Here is a 7,500-nt window from a genome sequence, read left to right as displayed (position 1 = left end):
AAAGTCTGTTTGACAAGTAATGTCATGAGCTACAAAGAACCCTTGGCATTGTGTTTATAAGTCTGTTTGACGAATAGTTGTTTATAAGTCTGACAAATAATTGTTTATAAGTCTGTTTAACAAATAGTTATTTAAAGTCTGTTGGCGACAAATAATTGTTCAAAGTCTGTTTGACAAATAATTGTTTATAAGTTTATAAGTCTGTTTGACGAAAAATAATTGTCTAAAGTCTGTTTGACAAGTAATGTGTCATGAGCTACAAAGAACCCTTAGCTTTGTGTTTATAAGTCTGACAAATAATTGTTTTATAAGTCTGTTTGACAAATAATTGTTTATCAGTCTTTTTGACAAGTAATGTGTCATGAGCTACAGAGAATCCTGGGCATTGTGTTTGTAAGTCTGTTTGACAAATAATTGTCTGTAAGTCTGTTTGAGAAATAATTCTTGAAAGTCTGTTTGACAAATAATTCTTGAAAGTCTGTTTGACAAATAATTGTTTAACGTCTGTTTGACAGTAATGTGTGATGAGCTACAGTAATGTGTGATGAGCTACAGAGAATCCTGGGCATTGTGTTTATAGGTGTGTTTATCTCATTGCAGGCCGTCGCCTTTAAGCTCTGGGTTGGACCTCGACGCAAGCACCTGCGCAAGGTGAGTTGATTACCTTTGATATTTTGTTGCCTTACCCCCTACCTGTTATGTGTGTCGCCGGAGTCATCGTCCCCAGCATCTTGTTGCTCTTCTTTTACTTTTTCTCACTCCCGTTCCTTCTCTTCGTCCTCCTCCTCTTCTGTTTATTATTAATCTTCCACTTTTCGTGTTCCATTTACTCCTTCACAAACACTGTTCAATCTTCTCTCTTCTCTCCTGTTTATCAATCTTTCGCTCCGTATATTCTTGTACAGATTCATTCATCTTCTCTCCTCCTTGTCTGCTATTCACTCAAATTGTATTTTCCCCCACTCCTCGTATTCCCTTCTTCCTCTTCTTCTGTTTATCAATCTCATAACTGTTCTTACTCCTCTGTTCCTTCACAAACACTTATTAGTCTTCTCTCTTCATTCACCAACACTTGTTAGTCTTCTCTCTTCCTCTTCTTCTTGACTAATCTTGCAATATTCCTCACCCCTTCTATTCTCCTCTCTTCTCCTCTTCTTCTTCTGCTTATTCATCTTCTTGTATATTTTCTTACTCCTCGTCTATCCCTCCATAAACGCCTATCAATCTTCCGTCTTCCTCAATTTTCCTGCCTATTTATTTTTCATTCTTTTCGTCTTCCATTTATTCTTTCACAAACGGTCACCTGTCTCATCCTACTGGTGCATTATATAGTATAAAATCTAAGTGTGGCTTCTTTACTTTCTCCTGTCTCCTCCAGTCTCTGATAAGCTTCCCATCTGTAGGTTTCAGGAAAGGATACTTGCATGAGAGGTTCAACTGTCGTATGGATATATATATATATATATATATATATATATATATATATATATATATATTGTATATATATAGTATACATATATATATATATATATATATATATATATATATAGATATTATATATATATATGATATATGATATGTATAGCATATATTCACATGCTTATCTCTTAAACTTACACGGAGATAATGTGTCCTCTCTCTCTCTCTCTCTCTCTCTCCTCTCTCTCTCTCTCTCTCTCTCTCTATCTCTCTCAACTGGACGAGGAGAGACAGATTGTAAGGGGGGGGGGGGTGGCGTGAGGGCGTTCCCTGAATACCCATTGTGGAGTTGTGGACCTGAGCAGTGAAATAGGTACCTGGTTGTCAGACGGATGTTATGGGTCGTAGCGAGAGAGAGAGAGAGAGAGAGAGAGAGAGAGAGAGAGAGAGATGAGAACATGACCTTGGGGATAATTGAAAAAAGAAATATATATATTTCGGTAAGTAAGAACGTGGAGGTAGCCTGAAATACTTTTAAGCTTAAGTCATTATAACCGATTATATTAGTATTAGTGAGTAGCAGTTTGTGTGTGGATGTGTGTGTTTAAGTTCTAGACAAAGAGCAGCTTGAAATCTAGACAATCTAGAAAATTCAGTAATAAAGTGAGATATGAAAAGAGAATGAAACAAACGCAATCAAGTTTTCTGTACAGCCGCTACAGCGTATAATCAAGGCTACTACCGCAAATAGATCTATCATTTGTTGGTCTCGGTATAATGCTGTATGAGCCGCGGCCCGTGAGACTCTCAGCCTGTGTTGATCCGTCGCCAGAAGCACGATCATGGTTAATTTTAACCTTAAATAACATTAAAGCTACTGAGGCGAGGGGGTATTATTATTATTTATTATATTATTTATTACTATTATTATTATTATTATTATTATGAGAGCTCATAGCCCTTGGCCAATTCTTTCCAAAAGGGGCGACGTAGAGAGAGAGAGAGAGAGAGAATGCATTGTAGTTCGCATGTCCAAAATCGCATGAGGTGGTTGAAAAGGGAGCTTGCTTTAATCTCTCTTTATCTTGGTCTTGTTAACAGTTGTCTCGATTTGCAATGCCCCCTTCCCCCACCCCTCCACCCCCCAACCCCCACCCCTGCCATCCATCCGCGAGTCCACCCCCCCCCCTTTCCCCCCCCCCTCCGCTTGTCTATTCTGTTCCATTAATCAAACCATCTCCTCACAACGTATTCTTTTCTATTATTTTGTCTTTTTCACGCACCAGTTTTATTCGCCTTTTCCTTTTTTTCGAATAAAATTAGTTTTATATATATTATATATATATATATATATATTATATAATATATATTATATATATATATTATATTATTATATAGTTATGAATCACTGTATTGGCAAAATAATGGAGCTTGCTTCGGTGTAAAGAGCGCATTATAAATATAGTTTGTTGCTTGAACCTATTCTTATTATTGTAATTCATTATTCTATTATTATTATTATTATTATTATTATTATTATTATTATTATATTGTGTTTATTAACAATCAAATTCCGTTTTTGATGCTAATCTTCCTGGGCTGCTCTTTTCTTCAGTAGTTCGAGTATTGAATGTTATCTTAACGCTGGTTTTTTTTGTATTTTATACCTTATTTTTATATTTTTTATTATTTCGTATGTAGTATACCCATTTCTTTAAAAAGCCACTTGCGAAGAGAATCCAGTCACGCTACGTCCATTCCTATTCCTGATTCCCGGTGACCTCTGCCATTCCCACGCGCAGGCCTTCAGGCTCTCTTCCACCGCCACCAACACCTCCTCCTCCTCCTCCTCTCCTCCTCCTCCTCCTCCTCCTCCTCCCTATAACCTCTGCTGCCCAGCAGGGACCCAAGAATAGTCTCTCTCTCTCTCTCTCTCTCTCTCTCTCTCTCTCTCTCTCTCTTCTCTCTCTCTCCGGTCACTGTGATTTTCCACAGCTGCCCTTCGTTGCCCATAATAAATAGTCCTAAGTGTTTGTTTATACTTATTCCAGTCAGCTTATCTCACTAAGTGTTTTATGTGTGCATTTTCTTCTTGTTTTTCGTGACGGAAATAAGTAGTCAGAAGTATTTTTTTTAGCCTGTCCTTGATTCTTTTTTGCGTGGTTTTTTTATTTTTCTGGTTTCTGTGGCAGCACTAAGCAATTAGAAGTATTTTTTGCGTGTCATATTTTTTTTTATTTTTCTGGTTTCTGTGGCAGCAATAAGCAATTAAAAGTATTTGTTGCGTGTCTTTTTGTGTATTTTTCTGGTTTCTGTGGCAGAAGTAAGCAATTAGAAGTATATTTTTTACGTGTGCTTGATTATTTCTTGTTTTTTGTGGCAGAAATAAGCAGTTTGGAGTATTTTTACTGTATTTTATTTTTGCTGGTTTTCTGTGTCAGAAATAAAAGTTAGAAGTATTTTTTTTACGTATCCTTGATTCTTCCTTGCTTTTTGGTGCAGAAATAAACAGAAGTATTTTTTACGTGTTCGGTTTTTTATTTTTTTTTTTTTTTTTTAACAAAAACAAAGGTCATCAGTAATATTTTTTTTTATCTATGTGTTGCTGATTTTTTTATGTTTTCCCTGGCAGAAATAAAGTTACAGTATTCTTTGTACATTTTCTGTTTGTCTTTTTCCATTGTCCCGAATAAGCAGTCATAATTTATTTATCCTTGTTCTTGTTTTTTATTTCCTCGGTGTCCTGGATAAACAGTCAAACATTTATTTCTTCACAGTTTTTGCTTTCTTCTAATTTTTTTTCATTGTGCAAAATAAACTGTCAAGAGCATTCCTTACCGCCTGTACTTGTAATTACTTCTTTTCGTTGTCCCGAATAAACAGTTAGAAGCATTTCTTTTAATTTTGTCTTGGTTTAATTCTTTTCATCATCCTATTTATTTATATATATATATATATATTATATATATATATTATATATATATATATATAGATATATATATATAGATATATGGTGTATATTATGTGTATATGTAATAGCCACAATGCCCTCTTAACTCTTCTCGAATACCATAATCACGACGGTGACCTCGTCGTGATTATGGTATCGCAGTTCGTTTCCCGCTACCGGACATCGTGATTTCTTTCATATTTCTTTGAGGCTGGATCTCGAGGCTTTGTAGTGACAAGCGCACCCGAAAAAGAGCAAAGAATTCGAGAAGTGAAGAGGGCATTGTGGCTGTTACATTTACGCATGTATCTGGTAAAAATGACAATGTATATATAAACAATCATTTCTCTACTTTTCTTAGTCCCATCTAATGTTGTAATCATTTTTCCTTCCTTTTGTTGCCCGAAATAAGCATAGTTTATTCATTTTTTTTTTTTTTTTTTCCATCGCCCTCGGTAAACCGTCAGAAGCATAATATTGTCTTCTATCTAATCTTGTGCGCAGCGCCTCAGTGGCGTGATCGGTATGGTCTTGACCTGCCACCTCGGTGGCCGTGAGTTCGATTTTCGGTCATTCCACAGAGGGGTCAGAGATGTGTATTTCTGGTGATGGAAGTTCACTCTCGACGTGGTTCGGTAGTCACGTCAAGCCGTTGGTCCCGTTGCTGAATAACCACTGGTTCCATGCAACGTAAAAACACAATACAAACAAACTAAAAAACACCATACAAACAAACAAACAAACTATCTAACCTCGTAATGAACGGTACCACAGTTTGATGAAAACTCCACTACTGAAGGGTTTAAGTATTTCGCTCTTATTAAAGTAACCGACATTTTCCCAGCATTCTCTCCTGCCTCCTTATTGGACCCATGATGGCCTCTGGAGGCTGGCAATATAGGAACAGATGGGGATGCCACACTTGCCACATAAACTGCGGCCTGATGAAATCTGTGGCGTCCTTGTTCTTGGTCCGGCTCTTTTATCTCTGCTCTTAAGGACTGACAATAGTGGTAGGCTCTCTTTGTGTTGGTGTGTTTGTTTATCTGTCTTCTCTCTTAAGGTTAAACGGCAGTCTGCCTGTCTTTGTACGCAAGCGTGTATGTGTTTGTTCGTTTCTTTGTTTGTTTGTCTCCTCTCTAAGGACGACCCGTAGTCTATTATTTATTTGCACATACACGTGTGTGTTTGTTGGTTTATCTTCTCTCCAAAGACATAATAGTTTCTTTGTCTTTGCACACACGTGTGTCTGTTTGTGTGCATGTTCTTTTTTTTTTTATCTACTCTTAGAGGACAAACCGTAGTCTCTCTGTCTTTGCATATACGTATGTTTGTGTGTTTGTTTGTTTACTTATCTCCTCTCCGAAGACAAACAGTAGTGTGCACGTGTGTGTGTGTGTGTGTGTGTGTGTGTGTGTGTGTGTGTTGATTAGAACCAGCAGAACAGCAGTTGTCTTAATTAATAACATTGCGGTAGGATTTCGTCTTTAAAAACTAAATGAGTCTGTCTGTCTGTAACGTTTGTATCCAGCCAAAAAAGGTTTAGCTTATGAGAATTTTATGATTAAAAGAAGAAGACAGGCTGCTGGGGGTTTCTGGTATTCAAGAGATGTGTGTGTGTGTTTGTGTGTGTGTGGGTGTGTATGAGTTTTATGTTGAGGTCAAGCTGAACATTCCTTGCTTGAAAATTCTGGATATTTTCCTTTTCAAACTTGGATAGGAATTTCAGGATATCTATGCTCCTCCATAACATAAAAAGTCTAAATGTTCCAACCGTCGTTTCCTCGAAATGTGGGAGAAACGAGGTCACAACTGAAGACGTTTTCATGATTAACTTCTTGATGAATGTTTCATCTTCCCCGTAGGGGGTTAGTGCCATCAGTGCACCTCACGCGGTGCACTGTAGGCATTAGTTAAGGTTCTTTGCAGCATCCCTTTTGCGGCCCCTAGCCGCAACCCCTTTCATTCCTTGTACTGTACCTCCGTTCATATTCTCTTTCTCCCATCTTTCTCTCCTTAACCCTCTCCTAACAATTGATTCATGGTGCAACTGCTTTCCTCCTTTTACACCTTTCAAACCTCCTCAATTTTTCTTTCGTCCTTTCAGCCCGGAATGACCTCATAGGTCCCAGCGCTTGGCCTATCCTTCCGTCGCAGTTGGCCGCACCAGCCGTCGCCATCATTGTGGTTAGATTTCTTGGGCATTTAGCCACCGCCATCTTGAATTGAGAATTCAAGATGGCGGTGATTTAGCTGATAAGTCGCCCCAAGGCCAAGAGAAAGGGAAGGTCTGCTCACTGCCTGCCAAATCCCCCAAGTAGGCGGAGCTTCGTCTACTTCCTTATTGCGTCATCTGGTGAATTGCCGTAAAGAAAACGGCCTTGAGCAGGTATACCTCTAAGATACGTCATCGCTTACGTAGTTACCCCGTGTGGGAGACGACGACTCCACCTAATTGGATGGACTTTTGTCTTTCTTGGCCTTGGGTCGCCCCTTCAGTTGGATCTTTGATCAGTTTGCGGATGCTCGGGAATGGCTGCAACTTTTGAGATTAATTTTTTTTTTTTTTTTGCATCTGCGAAAATATAATTTTTGAGAAACGTTAGCGCCCTGTTTTTATTGAATTAACATGCGACCGCAGTAAGCGAGTGATGATTTGGCTGTTATTTACGTCAGTTTTTCACTAAATAAAAAAGAAATTAAATACAGCTTCGATCTCCAGAGCATTCAAGCTTGTCTTGTCCTTATCGCCACTCTTTCTTCCTCGCTGTACTATTATTGATGGAGGCCGTCGTGTGGCTTCACGTTCGGTCCGTATAATGGGCCCAATTTTATTTTGTCTTCTGTGACGTGCGGGTATCGAAAATCACTTTTCCAATAACCAGTTTGCGAAATATGTTTTCTAAGATATATAGTCATAATGCCGCTAAAAGATAGCAGTTTAGTGCTCATAGAGTGAGTAACCTAAGGATACGTCCATTCTGCAGTAAAATTAAACGGCAACTTACTGTATAATATATATAAAATATATATATATAAACACTCTGGTTTAAAAGCTAAGGACTATATTTTGGTGGCCTGACTTTCACCCTTATCAAGTAGTGGATTCACTACTTTTATACTTGAGACGT

The 7,500-nt window shown here is 38.0% G+C and overlaps 1 protein-coding gene across 5 annotated transcripts in view; it reads left to right on the top strand.

Moving 5' to 3' along the window:
- The window catches only part of LOC135223509 (protein dispatched homolog 1-like), a 119,970-nt gene that overhangs the window by 61,579 nt on the left and 50,891 nt on the right, over positions 1-7,500 (top strand). For all 5 annotated transcript variants that reach the window (XM_064261957.1, XM_064261959.1, XM_064261954.1 and 2 more), the window contains one exon: positions 601-651. The gene's annotated coding sequence lies outside the window, so the exon portion shown is untranslated. The remainder of the gene's footprint in view (positions 1-600; positions 652-7,500) is intronic.

The sequence above is a fragment of the Macrobrachium nipponense genome, chromosome 10 (genome assembly GCF_015104395.2).
Source record: "Macrobrachium nipponense isolate FS-2020 chromosome 10, ASM1510439v2, whole genome shotgun sequence".
Lineage (NCBI taxonomy): Eukaryota > Metazoa > Arthropoda > Malacostraca > Decapoda > Palaemonidae > Macrobrachium > Macrobrachium nipponense.
Note: the sequence above shows the minus strand (reverse complement) of the source record. Positions and strands in the feature narration are given on the sequence as shown.